The 22,033-nt window shown below is 42.9% G+C and overlaps 1 protein-coding gene across 16 annotated transcripts in view; it reads right to left on the bottom strand.

Annotated features, from left to right (window-relative positions):
* The window catches only part of NEXN (nexilin F-actin binding protein), a 51,269-nt gene extending 32,649 nt beyond the window's left edge, over positions 1 to 18,620 (bottom strand). For 9 of the 16 annotated variants that reach the window (XM_020794716.3, XM_020794722.3, XM_020794719.3 and 6 more), the window contains exon 1: positions 17,022 to 17,163. The gene's annotated coding sequence lies outside the window, so the exon portion shown is untranslated. Of the gene's footprint in view, positions 1 to 3,924; positions 4,025 to 17,021; positions 17,164 to 18,432 lie in introns of those variants that run through there. The other 7 variants (XM_078393013.1, XM_078393019.1, XM_078393016.1 and 4 more) reach the window with 4 other exon arrangements.
* Between the last annotated feature and the right edge of the window lie 3,413 nt (positions 18,621 to 22,033).

Here is a 22,033-nt window from a genome sequence, read left to right as displayed (position 1 = left end):
GTGTGTGTGTGTGTGTGTGTGTGTGTGTGTGTGTGTGTGTGTGTGTGTGTGTGTTGTGCCATCAAACCTGAACCAACTTATAGCAATGCAAACAGGGTTTTCAAGGTAAGTCAGACATTTAAGGAATGGTTTTTTATCTGTTCCATGCCCCCAGTGAGTTTCCATGACCAAATGGGGATTTAAACCCTGTTTTCCAGAGGGTTTGTTACCCATTGTTCCATCCCTTATACGACAAGTCATACAGGGAGAAAAACTACATTTTGGTCTGACTTCACTGAAAATATTTGAAACAATGCAGTAATTCAGTGTCCTATCCTGCACATGTTTTACTTAGCACTGGAAGGGGAAAATAAAGGAAAAAATTACAATTTAAAAAATGCTAAAATAATTAGAATTAGTGATTCAGATATAGAAACACAGTACCATATATGTAGATATTTTCAGAGGTATGTTCTGTATTCTTTAGTACTAACTTAGAAGTACCATAAAATTATATAAAAATATTTAGTAATCTCACAGGCTAAACTATAGTATATAAGTGAGGCCCAAAGGTTTATAATGACATTTGTTGTTGTTTAGTTGTTAAGTCCTGTCCGACTCTTCATGACTCCATGGACCAGAGCACACCAGGCCCTCCTGTCTTCCACTGCCTGCCAGAGTTTGGTAAAATTCATGTTGGTAGCTTCGATGACACTGTCCAACCATCTCATCCTTCTCTTGTCCCCTTCTCCTCTTGCCTTCACACTTTCTCATCAGGGTCTTTTCCAGAGAGTCTTCTCTTCTCATGAGAAGGCCAAAGTATTGGAGCCTCCGCCTCAAGATCTGTCCTTCCAGTGAGCACTCAGGGTTGATTTCCTTCAAAATGGATAGGTTTGTTCTCTTTGCAGTCCAGAGGACTCTCAAGAGTCTCCTCCAGCACCACAATTCAAAAGCATCAATTCTTTGGTGGTCAGCCTTCTTTATAGTCCAGCTCTCATTTCCATACATCGCTACTGGAAAAACCATAGCTTTGACTATGCAGACCTTTGTCAGCAAGGTGAGGTCTCTGCTTTTTAAGGTGCTGTCTAGGTTTGTCATTGCTTTCCTCCCAAGAAGCAGGCATCTTTTAATTTTGTGACTGCTGTCACCATCTACAGTGATCATGGAGCCCAAGAAAGTAAAATCTGTCACTGCCTCCATATCTTGAGCTTCAGACCATTTTTTGTTCTCTCCTCTTTCACCCTCATTAAGAGGTTCATTAATTCCTCCTCACTTTCTGCCATTAGAGTGGTATCTGCATGTCGGAGGTTGTTGATATTTCTTACAGCAATCTTAAATCCAGCTTGGGATTCATCCAGTCCTGCCTTTTGCATGATGTATTCTGCATATAAATTAAATAAGCAGGGAGACAAAATACAGCTTGTCATACTCCTTTCCCAATTTTGAACCAATCAGTTGTTCCATATCCAGTTCTAACTGTTGCTCCTTGTCGCACATAGAGATTTATCAAGAGATAGCTAAGGTGGTCAGGCACTCCCATTTCTTTAAGAACTTGCCATAGTTTGTTGTGGTCCACACAGTCAAAGACTTTTGTGAAGTCAATGAAGCAGAAGTAGAAGTTTTTTCTGGCTTTCTCCATAATTAGCACTTTGGTCTCTCGTTCCTCTGCCCTTTCGAAATCCAGCTTGTACTTCTAGCAGTTCTCAGTCCACATACTGTACTGCTGAAGCCTGCATTGGAGGATTTTGAGCATAACCTTGCTAGCGTGTGAAATAAGTGCAATTATACGGTAGTTGGAGCATTATTGGGCACTGCCCTTCTTTGGGATTGGGACGTAGACTGATCTTTTCCAATCTTCTGGTCACTGTTGAGTTTTCTGAACTTGCTGGCATATTGAGTGTAGCACATTAACAACGTCATGTTTTAAGATTTTAAGTAGTTCCACTGGAATGCCATCTTTCTAAGGCCCACTTGACTTCACTCTCCAGGATGTCTGGCTCTAGGTCAGCAACCACACTATCTGGGTTGTCAAGGACATCCAGATCCTTCTGGTACAATTCCTCTGTGTATTCTTGCCACTTCTTCTTGATGTGTTCTGCTTCTGTGAGGTGGAGCTTCTCCATCTTTGGCTGCAGAGAGAAGAGTGTTGTTGGAAAAGAGTGTTTGTGATGACCAGCTTGTTCTCTTGACAAAACTCTTGTAGCCTTTGCCCTGCTTTGTTTTGAACTCCAAGGTCAAACTTACCTGTTGTTCCTTTTCATTCCATACTTTAGCATTCCAGTCCCCTATAATGACAAGAACATCTTTCTTTGGTGTCAGTTCTAGAAGGTGTTGTAAGTCTTCATAGAATTGGTCAATTTCAGTCTTTTCAGTATCAGTGGATGGTGCATAAACCTGGATTACTGTGATGTTGAAAGGTCTGCCTTGGATTCGTATTGAAATCATTCTATCATTTTTGAGATTGTACCCCAGTACAGCTTTTCCCACTCTTTTGTTGACTATGAAGGCTACTCCATTTCTTCTAAAATATTCTTGCCCACAATAGTAGATACAATAATTGTCTGAACTGAATTTGCCCATTCCTGTCCATTTTAGTTCACTGATGCTCAGGATGTCAATGTTTCTTCTTGCCATCTCCTGTTTGACCATATCCAGCTTACCAAGATTCATAGATCTTACATTCCAAGTTCCTATGCAGTATTTTTCTTTGCAGCACTGAACTTTCTTTTCAGTTCCAGGCACGTCCACAGCTTGAGCGTCCTTTTGGCTTTGACCCAAACACTTCATTAGCTCTGGAGCTACTTGTACTTGTCCTCTCCTCTACCTCAGTAGCATGTTGGATGCCTTCCGACCTGAGGGGCTCATCTTCCAGCATCATTTCTTTTAGCCTTTTGTTTCTGTCCATGGAGTTTTCATGGCAAAGATACTGGATTTGGCTTGCCAGTTCCTGCTCCAGGTGGATCACGTTTAGTCAGAACTCTCCACTATGACCTGACCGTCTTGGGTGTCCCTGCATGGCATAGCCTATAGCTTCTCTAAATTACTCAAGCCCCTTCATCACAACAAGGCAGCAATCCATGAAGGGGCAGTTCCAAAGTACTCCTGATCATTTCCTCACTCATTACTTAAGGTTAATTATTCAGCCACAATTGTACAATTCGTATGCAAATTAAATTATCCGTGGTTCCAATACAATTTAGTTCAATTCTGATAAGTGCATATCCAAACAGGCATATAGCTTGCTATTTGCAACGCTTTTAGTGCTGTTTGGTTCAAATCAAATTATGGTGTCTCTATATGTTTTGACTTTGAGCAATCCATCCCACCCCTTTTTAGAGCTGACCCATTCCTTTTTGGGACAGTGCTAGGGCTATACTTAGAGCACTCCTGATTATCATGTTCTGTAGCCCATGCAGATGGTTAGTTCTCATCAAAACAGAGCTGTGGGCAGTGTTATTTGAGCTGACAACCATGTGTCATATTTGGTGAGTTTTGGCATGAACGGGGATAGCAGGAAAAAAAACTTCCCCTATTTTAATCTACTGCATCATTTTTAAAAAGTAATGTATTTTTCTACTGATGCAGCACTAATATAGCTAAATGAGATACACTAGTGGTATTATGTGTACAGTACCATGCTAGGTAGATGTGTTGCTGTTTCACTATGTCACTTTATTTAACAACAAAAAAGGAAAGTTGTCTGAATGACGGCCATGGGAAAAGGTAGGGAAGGGAAGTGCCACTAATCAGAAGGTGGACAAATTGAAGCAATCCAGAGATCTGTCTGGACTCTTCTCATGGAAGAAAAAAAGCCAATCTGTGTGAACAGAAGAATTTCTCAAGAGAGAGATAAAATAGATCACACTAAAGATGATAAATTTTTAAGCACAAACCAGACCCCACTGGACATGTCTTAATATGGATAAAACAAAACCATAGCATTACTTGGGGATGAAGAGTAGTGTCTCAACTGCATCTAAAGGAAGAACATTTTCTGAAAAATGGTTCTACAAAGATGTTGACAGCAATGCCCATTAGAATCCCTAGAAAAAAAACAAACAGTTCCAGTAAATAGAAGGCTTGTAATCTTCCACAGTTCAAGAGGATTTGATTAACACTCCACATTCAACAATAGCCATACCACCGTTATCCTATAGTGGCTCTTCCAGGGAAAGTTCTGGATTAAAAAGAAAAGAGGAAAGCCTTCTCCAGAATGAGGGTTGGCACCTTTAAGGTACTTAGCATAGCAAGTGCTGACTAATGCTGAGAATTAATTCTGAGAAGTCCAACAACATTCAGAAAGCTATCCTTGCTCTATAGATTTATATGGCCCCTAGGCCAGTGGTCCCCAGATGTTTCAAGACTTCAACTCCCAGGAATCCTGGCTAGCAGAAATGATGGTGAAGGCTTCTGGGAGTTGTAGTCCAAGAACATCTGGAGGCCCAAGGTTGGGGACCACTGCGCCTAGGCCACAAAAGGGGCTGATCAAGCTTCTTATACAAATGCCTGGAAAAGAAAACATTAGAGACAAACTCTCAAAGCACCTCTTACTACTCACAGGGAACAAGGGGCTAAGCACCTGACAGAGACTGCGGGCATGCTTAATCAGCAGCTGTCTTGTTTGCCTACAGTGTGCTTATTCCACCCTAGCAGAGTTTCCCAACTTCCCCAGTTAGAAATCCTGAGTCCTCTGGTCCACTTGCATCTTCCTCCCCACTCTTTCTTACTGATATTCTTCTCCCTCCATCTAGATCAGGCTTGTCCAACCCGCGGCCCGAGGGCCGCATGCGGCCCATGTCAGCTCGTAATGCGGCCCAGTGCAATTATTTTTTTAAAAGAAATTCCAAAGTTTCAAGTTACACTGCTGGCGCTTGTGGCTGGAATGTGGCTGGGGCATGTCACAACAGTAGAGGGGGAGAGAGGGAAGGAAGAAGTGGGAGGGGAGGGGACAGGGGGGCTGTGTGACTGCATTGCGCCATCCCCGTCAATAGGTGGACTCCCTCCCAGCCCCATAAAGCCGCCGGAGTCAAAGCTGGCAGCCTCTACTGTCTGAGATTGCAGCTGCTGGTAAGCGTGCTTGGAGCGGGGCTGCGGAGGACGGCTAAGGCTGCCCGCCCCATGCGGCCCAAACCAAATGTATGTGCGGCCCAAACCAAATTTTCATCTTCTAATGTGGCCCAGGGAAGGTGAAAGGTTGGACACCCCTGATCTAGATGTTTATTCAGCATTTCTTCTCTACTATCCCCAAGCTACCAGGCAGCAGGGCTTCTCCCCTTCATTTCTTCTACAACTGCCCGGAGCATTTGGTCTCTGGAGTGGGAAATGCCATGTTGAAATGCAGTTTAAACCCTGAAGAAACTAGTCTCTCAGGACAAACTGCATCTTCCTCACTGCTGATTCAAGCAGGTTTGGCACCTAAACAGTGGTTCCTAACCTTGGGTCCTCAGATGTTCTTGGACTAAAACTCCCAGAAGCCTTCACCAATAGCTGCGTTGGCCAGGATTTCTGGGACTTGGAGTCCGAGAATGTCTGGGGACCCAAGGTTGAGAACCACTGACACAGTGAATGAAGATGCTACTGCAGGCCACAAACAGTTTGCAGTTAACAGCTCAATTTAAAAGAACACAATAATACTAAGGTACACAGCCCTCGGGTGCTCTTGGTTTCTACATTAGGTTTCAGGTTTTAGGTTTTACAGTTTTGGACAGAAACACAAGTAAGGTTATTTTGACACACAGGAAGAGCTGCCTCAAACATCTGTTTTCCCATCATTCCAATTGTTTCATGTAAGTGTCTCCCTGTTCGCTTGTTTAGAGGTTGCTAACTGCTTTAAACAATTTCCATGTGGTCTTTCAATAAACTTTTAAAAAAACATATAGAGCTAAATTATACAATTCTTCTTACAATTCCATATTGAGGGGAAAATATGTTAACTCTGTAGTAATTGTCTAGACATTTCATTTCTAGTGATACATGTATACACTTCCTCTTCCTTAGCAGCTTGTTTTAGAAGATAGTTGCCAATTTCCATTTCACTGCAAACTTACAGCACATAATTTAGAAAAAGAAAAAAAAACAAATGTTGTTCCAAGACTTATCCCTTCAGCTTCTTAAGTAAATTACATTCATCTTCCCTCATCCATATGTAGAAGCCATCATACAACCCACACCATCTTACTCCCGCTCCATTTTCCATCACCTTCTACAAACAGATGTTCAATTAATTTATGATACAAAGGAGAAAAGGCTGCAGAAAAGATACAGTGTACATCAGCTGCCAGTGAAACCACAGCATAGAACAATGAAACCAGCTTTTTTACCTAAGAGGCGAAAGGTTTTTTTCCTCATGTGCCGTTAAGGCAATTCTGACTTACGATGACCCTTTTCAGGATTTTCCAGGTAGAGAATACTCAGAAGTGGTTTACCATCTCCTTCTTCTGTGGGTGCCCTGAGGCTGTGCAGCTTCCCAAGGCCACACTGGCTCTACTCAGGAGACACAGTGGAGAACTGAACTCCCAAACTCTAGCTTTGCAAGCACATATCTAAACCACTGAGCTATCTAGCCAGCAAGAGGTGAAAGTATAAGAATGTGCAAAACAAATAATTTCAATCAAGATTTGGACATGATGAGTTAACCAATATCTAGCACCACTGGATTCAGAAGATGAACTCCAAAGCTCTCAGCAGATAGAATATACCTATTCAAGAAGTGTATCTCTCCCCTGTCCCCCTGCCTTTTTTCTTACAAATAAATAAATAACCCAAAAACCAATTTTTGGTAAATTTATATCATTTTTGGAATCTTCGTTTTTTGGTCTTCCTTGACTAGTCTTACAAAGTTCAATCCCTATGCCAAGATTAACAGAGCTACTTGGTTTCACAAAAGAAGCTTGCTTCAGCCAGAAGAATTTTAACTTTTTTAAAAAAAAAGCAGCTGATCCCCATGTCATAATCAAAAACTGGTTTTGTAACTCCCTTCATTTTCAAAAGGAATTTGCCATTTGGCTCAGGAGAGCTGCTATTCAACAAAAACAAGGCAAACAGTCCAATACTGTGCATGCCTGCCCAAAAATAAGCCCTGATGATTTCACTAGAATTAACTCTCAAGTAGATGTGCAGAGCATTGCTGATTAATGTCTCCTAGGAGACACATAAGTAGTTTCACAGCCTTGGAACTGGCGCTCACAACTGCTGGATACCTCAGTGGTATCGGCCTCTGGCTGCGGAGGTAGAGGTTGAGAGTTTGATTCCCCGCTGTGCCTCCTGGGCAGGAGCTGGACTTGATGATCCATAGGGTTCCTTCCAACTCTGCAGTTCTAAAACTATTTGAGCCAATTATACAATTCTGAGGAATCTGTGACCACTTTTCCATTGGCCATGTTTGTAAGACTCAGTTTAAGAGGTAAAGACATAGCCATGCATGCAGCTGCTTTCTTCATGTCTTTGTGAGAGCCAACTACAAGTCACCCTTCATTAACCAGAGTTTTCTGTCTCATTCAACAAAAAATCTGTGGTTACCCATTTCAAAAGCCAAGAAGTTAAACCATTGTCAGAATTATAGTTAATAAAAGACTTTTTGCAGTTTGCACAAATGAAGGAGTAAGGCCTTTGGGAACTTATTTAAAGGTCCGCTCACATTGTGCTTCCATATGGCTGTTTGTTTAGCATGTGGAGGAAGATCCAGATGCTGGTACATCTTTGCCACTCCTACAGTCACACTGTGGAGCCAGCACACAGTTCTGGGATTAGTAACAGAAGGCAGTGAAGATACCACACACAGCTTCCCTGTGTTCATCAGTTGTAGACCACTTAGCATAGTACTGTTCCTTGTTCCACAATCCCCCTCTTTCCTTGTCTGTTTCTAAATATCAACCATTAATAGTACTGCTTTTCAAAAAGCTACTAATTTTAATAGACTTTTCTATCTTGGCATGTACACAATCTTCCAAAAGTTTGTTTTAAATTTAAAGTATGAATAAATCAATAATCCCTGTTGTGAGATAGTGAAATGGGTTGATCATTTTGTCTAATCCTTATTCTTTATTTATTGTTTCATAATACTTTAATTTCATACAACCTTAAGAGAGGCTTTGCCTGGAAAGACGGTATAGAATTACTTTAAATTTTAAAAATGCTTTTACTTATAAGGATGGCTGCTTGTGTTTTAAGTCTGGGTCCCTGCTAGGGCATTAAGGACGTCATAAGAAGATACAAGTAGGTTAACGTAGAACATGGATGGGGAAAAGTTTATTATTTTATGAGAGCCAGAAGAGGAGTTGAATTTTTCCCCTGTGTTGGGCAACATTTCTAGATCCAGGAATTATTTTCCCCTCCAGAACCAACATAGGAATGGAGCTACACTATGCCACTGCTAATTTTGGCGCAAAATTTCAGCATGCCATGTTGAGAAAAAGCAGCATTTTCATTTATAAGGTGTCTGTTCTTCTTTAGATAAAAAGCATATTCCACTGAGTATCTTGTTCCCACATAGATTTCAGCTCCTAGAAGCCTGCTGGAAGCATGAAAAAAGACATTGTTTTTTTCTTTTCATTATTTAATGTTGCACTACTGAAATTCAGTGGGAAAACTGGCAGAATGGATAGAAAGGTGACATGTGGCCCTTGTCCATCCCCTGTGTCAGTGGTTCCCAGTCTTGGGCCTCTCTATGTTCTTAGACTAAAACTCCCAGAAGTCTTCAAAACTAGCTGTGCAGGCCAGGATTTCTGGGAATTGTAGTCAAAGAAAATCTGGAGACTCAAGGTTGGGAGCCATTGCCAAGGTATATAAACGAAACTGGCAAGTCAACAGGCAGTTCAGGAGCTGGGGAGCAGACAAAATATGCCGATACAGGGATTAGATACATGTAATGGCTGTCCAACCCAGTCTGCGGTCACATAAGGTCACAAAGCCCAGCCTGTACTGTCCTCTTTTGAAGGTGCTCCATCCTAATCCTTGCCTGTCTGTATCAGTATTTCTGAATTTCTGGGTCTCCGTTAAAAAAAATCACTGCAAATAAGGAAACACAAATACAGTAGACCCTCTACTTACGGAATTAATCCATATTGGAAAGGTGGCTGCAGGTCAAAAAGTCTGTAGGTCGAGTCTCCATTGACCTACAATGCATTGAAAACCGATCAATCCCGTAACTGCCCGTTTTTGTTCCATTTTTGTTCCATTTTGGTTTTTTTCTGATCTGTAGGTCAATTCTCAGGCTGCAAGTCGAACCTAAATTTTGCGGCCAGAGAAGTCTGTAACTCAAAAAGTCTGTAAGTCAAGCCGTCTGTAAGTCAAGGGTCCTCTGTAACTGTTACTTGGGAGGTGGGGTTATACCATGTCAGTCACAATTATTACTGGCTAAATGATTTGCCCATTTTGAGCCCAGAGAAGCCAAAATTCACAATTGCTGTCTTCTTCTTCTTCTTCTTCTTCTTCTTCTTCTTCTTCTTCTTCTTCTTCTTCTTCTTCTTCTTCTTCTTCTTCTTCTTCTTCTTCTTCTTCTTCATGAGACAGTAATCATGGCCTTTGATAGCGACATGGCACACCAAGAGAAGGTTCCTGGCATTCTTAAGTAAAGTTCTGACTTAACCATAAGTATGCATGCATTTATCTGAGGATACACACACACACACACACACACACACACACACACACACACCATTAATTCTAGTAATGTAATTTAAAATGTTTTTAAAAATAAGGGGAGAAAAGTGAAGCTCAGGCTACACTAACGGAAGTCTCTCACTTCACACTTACAGCTTTAAAAGGAATGTGGAGAGCAGCTGCTACTGCCTGGTGATCTCACTCAGAGATCCTCTCTCATGCCTCAGCAGTTGGAATAGCCAGGAACAATCTTCAGCATTACTGGGGAATTTGCCTCTCAATCACTCTTTAAAACCAACACAATTTTTCTGATGCTGTTTATTTTCCCTTTCCCCCCCTCTTGCTGCATTTCCTCAAGTCCCCCCCCACACACACATTTTTGACACTAAGAATGGTGGATTAAGCACAAGGGATTCAGGCAAAGTGCTGCTCTACCTTCATGGATGATCAATGTCCAGTTTCTCCACCTAGTGGTCATCACAAGACCACACAAATGGACCAATTCAGTCTGTATTTACACATTCACCTGAAGACACTGCACATCTTTAACAGGTACTGTACTGCAGAGGGCCTAGCCTCAAGGGACAACTTGAACTTGAGTTGAAGGAAGACATATATCCCCCAGCAAATGAAAATTAACATCTTGGCTTGGATAGGAAACAGCTTAGATAACGTTTGGATGAATATCTGTTGTCCATGTTACTTTCATTGCTTGTCATTGATTTAACCCTGGTTTGATGTCTTAATTTTTAGCTGCTGCTTATTTGCTACTGATTTGACCCACAAGAGTTAGTTGGCTGACTCAGCTAAAGGCAAGGATACGTGATACCTTTATTGGACAACTAAAAAATTAATCAAATAGCTAGCTTTCAACCTAAACCCAGTCTTCATCAAAATGTACACCAATATATTGTGGAGAGTGTAGAAAACAAAATACACAAAAGTCCCAATACTAGTCATAGATGTAGGTTTAAAACTCCATCCCCAGGTAGGCCATTGGTTAGGGCTGTGTTGGCTTTTTCTGACTCAGGGGCATAAGTTGGTTGTTTGGTGTGCACCCTCTCTTGGTGAAGACTATAGAATGAAAACATGGTCACAGAGAAAATGGGGGACTCAGAAACAAGACAGCAGTATCCTTGGGGGAATCCAGGATTCAAAAACATACAAGTAAACAAAAATAAAAGAAAACTCATGGGGCAAAGAATCCTCATTTAAAACAAAACAAAACTAAAAGTTTTCAGGTTGTTGTTCTTGTTGTTATTTAATAAATGGTGGTGGTTATTATTAAAAACAAACAAAAAAACAAAAAAACACTGCCCCCACAGAGCCAAGAGAAGAGTGAATAAGTTCCTGGGCAAAAAATGTTGAGTGACAGCTAGAAAATAAAAATGGAAAACCTGTGAGTGGGAGCAAAGAGCGGACTGGAATATCATAGAGAAGGACACAGTTGGCTAGTATCCTGAAGAATTCCGAAGAGAGGAAATGCTGCAATATTATTAACCACCTAACAGTGACCTTGGATGTTTGAGTGCCTTTAACTTTGGAAGCTAGATTACCTCCAGCTCATATAATATATGTCTTTATATGTCCTTGCAAGATGCATTAGGTACCCAAAAGTACATAATGTTTGTTAAATTAAAATACAATGGTATGAGGAAGATACAGCCTTCCAAGAATCTGCAAAGTAATACTGGCGGCAACTGACATTACAGAACAAGAACTTTGGGGAAAGCTCTAAAGAAACTTTACCCCATGCAGACTTTAGCCCTGGTGGGATATATTGCTTTAGGATACAGTTAACATGTGACCAGATGAGGAGCAAGGATGTGTATGCCACTTCTTCTGTTGTCACTGCCATTCTTTTTTGTAATCTTAGGGGCCTGTAGAATTGAGTGGGTAGGGTCAGAGGTTGCTCACACCTTGTGTATATAAATCAAGCTGGTAAGATAGGCGGGCCTGGCGTGCTCTGGTCCATGGGGTCACGAAGAGTCGGACACGACTAAACGACTAAACGAACGAACGGTAAGCGAATAGACAGTTCAACAGAGAGGAAGGTTGGGAGAAAGGTGGCAGTACACATCAAAGGAAGCATTTTATTGCTATTTGGCATCCTGGAAAATAATTCTTTATCTAAATGTAGTAATTTAGTATTTTTTGGAATATATAATTCAAATGAACAATAATAACAATACAGCTATATAGCACTTCAGAATTTCCCCATGGTTTCCTGCCATTTCTCTCAGCATTTCTTCCCCACAGCATTGTGAAAGCGTATCCTGCCAGATGTTGTTCAACTGCAACTCCCAGTATTGCTCACCATTGGCTATGCTACTTAGCACTGCTGGGATTGGCAGTCTAATAACATCTGGAAGCCCACCTTAAGACATTGTGGATTGTTTCATGTTTTCTTAGTTCATTACAGAGGTGAGTTTTGAATGGAAACCTTGTTGTCCAGGAGATAGTTTTGTTGTCTACTACTGACTGATGGCACATATACTTTGAGTACAAAGAAAGAGAGCCACCTGGATGGGTAGCCAGACTCATTTTATTTATTTATTTATTTATTTATTTATTTATTTATTTATTTATTTATTTATTTATTTATTTATTTATTTATTTATTTAATTAATTTAATTTATACCCCGCCTATCTGGCCCACCGGACCACTCTAGGCGGCTTCCAAATATAAAATCAAATAATAAAACATAGACAAATAAATAATAATCAAACAAGAACAGCAGTAAAGATAAAAAAGAAACGTAAGAAAAAATCAAGAGTTGGCTGGAGGGAAGGCCTGAATAAACAGCCATGTTTTTAATTGGGTTTTAAAGGTGCCCAGCGTGGGGGCCGCGCCAATCGCCGGAGGGAGATTGTTCCAGAGGCGAGGAACCACCGCCGAGAAGGCCCGGTTTCGTGTCTTCTCCTTCTGGGCCTCTCTCGGCGTCAGGCTCCTCAGCCTCACCTCCTGACTCGCGCGGGTGATCCGGGTAGACCTTGGTGGGAGGAGGCGTTCCGCCAAATATCGAGGTCCTAAACCGTTTAGGGCCTTATAAGTAAGCATTAAAACTTTGAAGTTGACACGGAAACAGATGGGCAGCCAATGCAATGCGGCCAGAGTTGGAGAGATGTGTTGATATTTTCTCACTCCTGTAAGGAGCCTGGCCGCCGCATTCTGCACCACCTGAAGTTTCCGTGTCAGCCTCAAAGGCAGCCCCACGTAGAGCGCGTTACAGTAATCTAATCTTGAGATTACGAGCGCATGCACCAAGGTAGTGAGCGCCCCCATGTCGAGATAGGGTCGCAGCCGGGCAATCCGCCAAAGATGGAAAAATGCGGTGCGGACTACCGACGCCACCTGAGTTTCCATGGTGAGCGTTGGGTCCAAATATATGCCGAGGCTGCGGACCCCACTTGTGAGAGAGCCACGCAAGCCACCTACCACGGGGGCACCCACCCTCAGAACTTCTGTCTTATCCGGATTCAGCCTCAGTCCGTTCTCCTGCATCCATTGCAGTACGGCCCCCAGGCAACGCTGAAGGGAAAGGACAGCATCACCTGCAGTTGGTGAAAAGGAGATGTAGAGCTGGGTGTCATCGGCATATTGATGACACGAAGCCCCACATCCCCTAATGACCCCACCCAGCGGCCTCATATAGATGTTAAACAGCATTGGGGAGATAATCGACCCCTGTGGAACCCCACAATTGAGACTCCACGGGGCCGAGATGCTCTCCCCAAGCTGAACTCTCTGGGGACGGTCCCCCAAGAAGGAACGGAGCCAGGCAAGTGCCGAGCCACCGATTCTCAACTCAGAGAGCCTCCTCAGGAGGATACCGTGGTCGACGGTATCAAAGGCCGCCGAGATGTCGAGGAGGACCAGCAGGGAGATTTTGCCCCTGTCGGCCTCCCTAAACAGGTCATCGTACAGGGCGACCAATGCCGTCTCAGTACCGTGGCGCGGCCTGAAGCCCGACTGAAATGGATCCAGGGCATCCGTTTCGTCCAGGTGAGCCTGGAGCTGATCGGCCACCACCCTCTCAACCACTTTGCTCATGAAAGAAACATTGGCGATGGGCCTATAATTGCCAATTTCATCCGCCGCCAAACTAGGTTTCTTTCTTATGGGCCTAATGAGTGTCTCCTTGAGGGCGGATGGAAATCTACCCTCAAGGAAAGACTCATTTATTATTACTGTGGCCCATTCTGTTGTTATCGGCCTGGCTGCTTTGATTAACCAGGCCGGGCAAGCGTCCAAGGAGGAGGAGGTGGCTCGGCAGCGGTCAAGCACCCTGGAGACGGAATCAGGCGTTACAGGCTGAAAAGAATCGAAAGTCACTGGATAAGACGGAGTGTTGGACATCTCTGCTCGACTCACTGTTTTTAAAAACGGAGAGAGCTCCCGGCGGATGGCCTCCACTTTAGATTTTAAAAAGGCTGCAAACTGGTCAGGGGAAAAACTGGGGGGAGGCCTATCACCTGAACCAGTTCCAGATAGGTCGCGCACTATACGGAATAACTCCGCCTGCTGGTTGGATGCTTCGCTTATCCGTTTAGCGAAGAATGATCTACATGCAGCCTTTACCTTAGTCAGGTAAAGGTTAGTTGCGACCCTGACAGCTGTCCAATTGTAATCCGTCGGGTTCTTCCTCCACCTACGCTCTAGCCTTCTCCTATGTCGCTTCATCGCTTGGAGCTCCTGGTTAAACCAGGGCGCAGGCCGAGCTCTGAGCCGGAGAGGGCGTTTAGGTGCAATCGTGTCTATAGCCCTAGTGGCAGCGATGGACCAGCTGTCAACCAGAGCCTCAACAGGAGCACCAGCCAGGTCAGCCGGAACACCTCTCATGGCCTCCTGGAATCCAACAGGGTCCAGTAGCCTTCGAGGTCGGACCACAGAAATAGGTCCTTGCTCCCTGCGAGGGGGGAGTGCCACTGAGAGGTTGCATTTTATTAGGTGGTGATCTGACCATGACAAGGGGACCGACACGAGGTCAGTCACCACCAGACCACACTCGCTCCAGTTGGTGGAAAAAACCAGGTCTAACGTATGGCCACCCACGTGGGTGGGGCTGATGACATGTTGGGACATGTTCAAGGAAGCCATGGTTTCCAAGAACTCAAGAGCTGGCCCTGTGGTCTCTGCCCCCGCATGCACGTTGAAATCACCCAAGACCAAAAGCCTCGGGGATCCCAACAATGCCGCGGAGACAAAGTCGGCCAGCTCCGGTAGGGAAGTGGCTGGGTCGCAGGGAGTGCGGTAACCCAGCAAAATCCCAATACCTTCCCTAGCCCCTATCGACACGTGGAGTGCCTCTAGACCTGGCTTTACCACCGAGGAGCGCCTAGTAACCTCTAAGTTGGATTTGTAGACAATGGCTACTCCATTTTCTTCTTTCAAACAAATACCACAGTTCTGAGAAAGGTCAGATTTAAAATGATTTTAAAATAAGTAAACTATACCAGCTATATGGTAACATAACAAGAATGTAATATGCATAACAAGAATTTACTTCCATCCATCTGTTTTTAAAATAAAGTATAGTTAAAGGTAACTTGACAGAACATAAAACACGTCCTTTGTATTTAGCAGTGAAATTTATTCTAAATGTATATGTATATGTTAAAAAAAATTAAAAGCAGTATGTTAAGCACATACATACATGCATTCCATACAAAGGAACACAGACATATTTGTTTAAGGTATGCTTGAATATTCATTTCTTTGTTCATATGTGAACTACACTAGTGGTCCTTGATCTAAAAGTGATGCTTGTACAGTATTTTATTTCATGACTCAATATCTTCTATTTCATTATGGAGTCTGTGTATATTGGGTTTTGCTTATATACTTTTATTTTATTGTAATGGCCTTTGACTATATACAATAAGACACCGCTTTCTTATACAGTATATAATGCAAAGGAATTAAAATGTATTATTATATTTTAATCAACTCACATCCTCAACTCATTAAATTCTTTTAACAAGAAGCACTTGGTTTTCCAGTTTAGGTCCCTTGCAAAATCGTGTAACCACTTCTTGCTTCCCTGGCTTTTTGCCTTTGCATTCTGTAAAATTAGCGTTCTTCATAGCGTACACTGGTGAATCAAATCTGGACAGCGGGTAAGGCCACTAAAAACCTGGCACTTTGGGGAGACAGCTTTAAAAGACATTCTTATGATCTGTGTCACTTGAACAGCTTTTTCAGTTTAGTAAGGGCACAGTGACTTCCACAAGATAAGCAAATGACGAGAGCAAGGGTTTAGAGATCACCCACCCACTTATCTGGTGACTCTATCACCACTGCCACAACTGTGGCTCTAATATTAGCTCAGCACCTTATTCCTCATTGTCATCTCCTTAGCTACTGATCAGTCCCACACCTTTCAGCAAAAGGTTTCCTTTACATTGACCTCTGGGTAGCAGACAGACCTCAGTGTAATCCACGCTGTTCTTCTCAGTTAAACTCCTCTGCCTCTTGCCCTGATTTATTTGCACCGGGGGAAGTGTATTTATTCAATGGTACTGCAATATATAAACCTGAATGGGGTGGGCCTCTTTCTACGTTGTGGTAGATATTTTAGACTGTTGCAATATGTTCAAGTGGAGTCGTTTCAGAATAAAAGGGCTCGCCTTTGAAACGAGGGACGTCTGGGCATTACCCTGTTCAAGATGTCACACCAGGCATAATTTCTTCTGCCCTTGCACAAGAGTTTGGATCTGACCGATCCACCTCTCCCCTCCTCCCCCACCCCCACCGTGGTGAAGATGCAATCCTGTCCTGCAAAGCCTCGAAGTCTAGAATTCCCTCCCAAGTAAGAAAAAGCGCTTTAGAGGGGAATCTTCGCCTGTTGCTCTTTGGCAGAGAAGAAGAAGAACGAAGCTCGTGACGAGGGGATGGGATGGCGGGACATGCGGGGGTGGGGGTGGCGAAGAGTGAAAGAGCTGAGGGGCTGCCTTCCTAAGGAGACACTAAACAGGCGCACTAACTGGCCGGAGAAGGGGTTGGGGAGGGAGAAGCAAATTTCGTCTGTGTCAAAAGGCTGGGCGGGGGGGAGAGAGCGAGGAAGAGCCATCCATCCCTTTTCTGTAAGACGAATACCAAACTAATAGCCAAAAGACAACGCAAGCGGGGTGGCTGGAGAGGAACACCCCCAAGACCACCTCGAACAAGGACAAGCAAAAGCCGACAACAGCAACGGAGGGGGGGGGGTTCCTATTCATTAGAAAACAAAACCAAGAGCTGAGACAGGCTCTACGTTGGAACCGGAGGCACCTTCCCCCCAGGAGACGCGGCTCTCCTCCCTCCCTTTCCCGGCCGTTCTCCCGGAGCCTTCACCTCGCGGCGCGCCAGATGACCGCCTCGAGGTGACCTTTGTGCCCCAAAAAAAACCCCAGCAAACTCAACCCGGCCCCCCCCTCCGCCCCCGCGCGGCTTCTCGTACCTGAGCGCCCCTGTGCGCGTCCCGCTTCGCCTCCAGTTAATCCCCGCGGTTGGGTGGGCGTGAGAAGAGCAAGAGAGCCGTCTCCGCCGCTGCTGCTGCTGCTGCTGCTGCTGCTACGACGGCGGCTACCGCGGCTGCTTGACGCTCGCCCCTTGGCTGCGGCTCCGGCGCCGGGCTCTGCAAGTTTCCATAAAAGTCCCGGTGCGCAGCCCGCGCCTGCATTCCAAGCGAGCCCCAGCCCGGCTGCAGCTGTCCCGACGCGCGCACACGCAAGCACACACAGACACACACACACACACATATACACAGTCGCCACCCCCCCTCCTCTCTTTCCCCCCCACTCAGCGCCCTCTTCCCGCGCCGCATGGGGCCTCTCTCTCCCTCTCTCTGGCCCAGGCGGGTTATTTTGGGCTGGAAGCGCCGTTAGGCTATTAATACCCAGGGCCTCAGGAGGTTGTCGAATTCCCCGACCGAAGTCGAGTCCGGAGGGGAAATGGAAAGCAGAATAGTGGAGACGGGTTGGGGGTTGGGGAAAGGAAGAAGCCCCGGGTATGGTTTGCTGAGGTACTTGACCGGTTATCTTCTTCCCGCCCTTAAGCAGGAAAAGTGGCACGGAGCATATGCGGAGTGACCTTCTTCTCACTGCATATTGTTAGCCTTGATTTTGAGGCAATATCCTTCAACACCGTTCCTGGGCTGCGGGGTGAGGGTGGGTGAGTGGGGCGTGGGACACATTCAAAGCAGAAATCCTGGTCCAAATCCAGTAGTAAATCACAATCAGGATTTATTAATACTAATGTTTTAATGATTGTTTTTAATATAGGGTATTATTATACTATTGCCTATTTTTAATGGTTTTAATGTTTTCAAAGTTTTAATCTTGTTGTAAACCGCTCAGAGACCACTGGTAATGGTGCGGCTAAAAAAAATATTGTAAATAAATAAATCAGGGTAAGGCCATTGAATCACTGGAAGTTACTTCGGTGTTGAGTCACCAAATCCCCAAAGATTCAATGGGTCTACTCTAGGTTTGACTTACCATTGGATTTCAACCTCTGTTTCCAGACAATGGGGACAAAAAGTGTCTTATTTATATTATCCTAGGGTTAGGTAGGTTTTCTAACACCATCAGAGCACTAGCTGTTCTCCTGAGCTAAGCCTTCTGCAATCTGGCGACTCCCAGAGGTGACTACAAATCCTACCATCCCCATCCAGCAAGGATGAACTGATGGAAGCAAATACATGGCTTCTTATATACAAAAACAATAAGTAGAAACCAACCTTCACCTTCAAAATCCACAGAACCTGTTCCAAAAACAGCTTGAATTGCGTCTAAAACATATCCATGTTTCAGTTCCATCTAAAATATATCCATATTTCCATTATTTATTGTCGTTTTAAAATTACTTACTCTTCTATTTTAAATTTGATTTTTTTTCTTCCTTTCCTTCCAGCACACAAATATTTCTGGTCCAGTTGATGGCAGTTCAGAAGTATCAGGTTTGTACATTAGAAAGAATAACTCTTTTGAGAAAGAGAGGGTGCTCTTGGTGGCTTTTTTAATAGCACCAAAGTCATAGAGAGTGAACAACTAATAATAGTAACTTACCAGATAATTGCAGTAACATGAAGTCCAGTCAGCACCAGATTGGCGGAACTACTGGTCTGTTCTCAGTATTTTGCTTACGTATAGGATGGTGTAACATCAGCATTTTCACACTTGCAGTGACTCTTCTGTTGAGGTGAAGTTCATGTTCTAGCATCCAGGATACGCTCTTTCTAATTCCTAGATTTAATTTTGAGCACATATCGGTACAGGGATTTTATTATTTGTCCTGTCTTGTTTCCATCCATGCTTCCAACACCAAAATATGTTAATAAAATGTCTAATGAAAGAGATACCCAGAATAATTTTATTTACCTGTTGTGAAGGATTTACCTCCTGCTTCCCAAACTTTTCACTATGGACAAAAGCCCTTGATATTCTTCCAGTTTTTATACTATGTGGGCAGCCTACATATAGCAACCAGAAGAATAAACCAGCAATGCACCCCAAATTAACAAATTGCATCAATTATGCCTACTAGGTTCTAATTTCTTCATTGTCTACACAAACGCGAGAAACTAACTTACGTAGGTGCATTGTGACTCTGACAGTGTCACCCTGATATCACTGTACATGTCATACAGAAATCATAGCATGCCTTCTAAACTTTTGAGTCCAATGGGGCTGTGTGCAGCAGCAGTGCCATAAATATGGGCTGTTGTTCAATGACAACAACCCAGTTCCCTTTCTTGCTTCAAGCTTAATCTAACCCATCCATTGACCTCAGCTCCATCTATTTCGCTTTGGTTTCTCACTTTCTCTTTGCTCTTGTTTCTCCCCTTTTTATTCTCCATTCCCTTTCCCAAAATCAATCATTTTATTTTATTTCAGTTATTTGTTTCTCCACTATAAACTTTTATTTCCTACTGTCCTTTCTGTGATCGTTAACTAGAACTTTAGATTTAGTAATAAATTCAGAAGACCCTATAAAGTAAGCTTGTTCAGCCTTGAACTACAGTACCTTTCAACTTTAGCCAATACAGTTATTAACCATGCTGGGTGGGAATGAGGACTGGAAGGCACCTGGGTGGGGAAGTGTGATACAGAAGTAAATGCAGAAAGTAGGTAGTATTCCTCTTGCTTACAGACAAATAAGAAACCAACAATTAAAGTAGGTGTGACACAGCAATTATATCAGTGATAAATTTTCCAAGGCTCAGAAAACCAAAATTGCAGATTTATTTCTTCTGAAATTAATTTTTGTACAGAGGGAGAAAGAACAGAGAGCTAAATTTTATAAGGTTACAAAAGCACAGTAACATAATGTCATCTACAAAAGAACAAGGAAATGGATGCCAGAACAGGGAAGAAAACGTACGGATGTAAAATGAAGTAATTGTTACAGACAGTCAGTGGCTCGTTATGTACCATATAGTGGAGTGCAGAAAAAGCTTAGCATTTAATTCACCAATCTGAATTTGTCCATGCTTTAGTGTGAGAAGGTAAAGAATTCCCCATGTGGTTTCTAGAAAATACAGTAAGTTTGTAACAAAGACTGCTGATTGAGCCAGCCTTATCTTACTTTGGGTGCTATCTCTTCAGCCAGTGTTATGAGCTACATTTACCTGATCATGAGTTCATGATTCCTTTTTAAAACTAAAAGTATTCATCCAGTCTCTGCCCACTTTAGTGGTAACTGTTGCCAGGAGGAAGAAGAGCATTGGAACAAAATTCTTGTTGAATTCAATAAAAGCACTGAGCAAGCAAAGTTCTTCAGTGTGGGTAAAAGACCTCTGTATGATGGCTGCTATTTCACCTTGCATCTGATTCCAAAATGGTTTACTGTAAGGCAAGGCCCCACAGAAGTAAGAGCCAACATTTCTGTTCCCAGAAGGACTGGAACACATTCTTCTAGTACAAGCCAACAGGGGGAAGGGGCAGTTGAGGTAGCAGGAAGAATTTTGGTTAAAAAAAAACACAACAGACCAATACTAGCTTCTAATTTAGTAATATGGGGTTTCCATTATAGCAGGGAGTGAGTTAGGTGTTGCTGTTCTTGGGTTCGAAGAAAATTTTGCATAGGGGCATATCCAATTACTTATAATTTTCCTAGAAGCGTGTGCCAAAGAAAAACTGCAGTTGAACTTTAAGACAAAAATCATGACTACAGAATAATTATACAACTACATATAAGTAGATAAAGCAAGAAAACTGATCTTGTCTTGGTGAAATATAAGCAAAGTCACAGATTTATAATGTCACAAAACACTAGTCACCAATCAGGTGGTATTTCTGAAAAAGGTAAATTGCAGTACAATTGAAGCTGGTTGTGTGCTTTTTGGAGCATTTGATCCTCATGATTCAGGAGCCACTGATAATGTTAAGCCACTCTCCCATCTTTCTGTGGCATTTGAGTACTCTATTTTGCCACATATCTTTTGCTAAAATTGCTCTAAATGTATCTGCAAATATAAATGGACACTTATTAGCAAGATGCAAATATTATGGACTTACCTCTCCATGTGCCTTTGCCAAAGGTAAAGCAACAATGTGGATCTAGAGAGAATTAGGTACAGAATTATAACAGCCTCTAATGTTTTGGAGGAGCATATGGGTCAAAAGTATGGATGCCTGAGATAAGTTTTTCTTCCTATGGAGGGCTACCTCCATTACATCTGGTTTCTAGTTATATTGATCACTCTGTAGAGTTTTGGGGAGGTTCTTGGGGAACTGAATAAGGAAGAATTTAAATGACATTTGAGAGTAAGTCTGGTCTAATGGAAAGCATGCACATCTGCAGTGGTGCAGTTGTTCTACCTTGGTCATGGTGTTTGTGTATTTTAGTTCCATTGTGTCTGTTGAGTCCCCCAGCACACAGTTGGGCAACTACAAATTGATGCAGCAGCAGCAGCAGTTCAAAAAGTGATGAAAATTGCATGCTGAATTGAGGATTTACAGTCTTTTCATCATTGGGGCAAGTTGACCATTACACCATAGCCCCAAAATAAACGATTACAGAAAATTATCATAATTCCAAGCATAGTTATTTATGTCAGATTAGGATGGCCTACACACTAGTGCTACTTTCTTTAATTCCATCTATTTAAAGAGGCAAAACATAGGATTTTGCTTTCATAATGCATTGAAGTTATATTGAGGAATACTAATAAATATGGTGCATGGAAAGGACTGCATGGTCAGTCAGTTTCAATGTCTTGACTTCTAGTTCCACTCTGTGTATGCTTACTCTGAAGTGATATCCAGCTATGTTCAGTGGTACCCAAGATTGTCTGCAGTATTTGTTTTAAGGGAGAGAGAAACTACATAGTGGTATGTAAGCATAATTCACATACATAGCATGTAGCATTGCATTACACTGCATCTGCCTGTGTATATTAAAATAGTAAGGATTTAGGAGAACAAACACCAATTCCATTGCAGACACTCATGGCTATCTTTTGCACAT

The sequence above is a fragment of the Pogona vitticeps genome, chromosome 4 (genome assembly GCF_051106095.1).
Source record: "Pogona vitticeps strain Pit_001003342236 chromosome 4, PviZW2.1, whole genome shotgun sequence".
In the NCBI taxonomy this organism is placed as follows: Eukaryota; Metazoa; Chordata; class Lepidosauria; order Squamata; family Agamidae; genus Pogona; species Pogona vitticeps.
The sequence above is the reverse complement of the archived record's forward strand: the minus strand, read 5'-3'. Positions and strand labels throughout refer to the sequence as shown.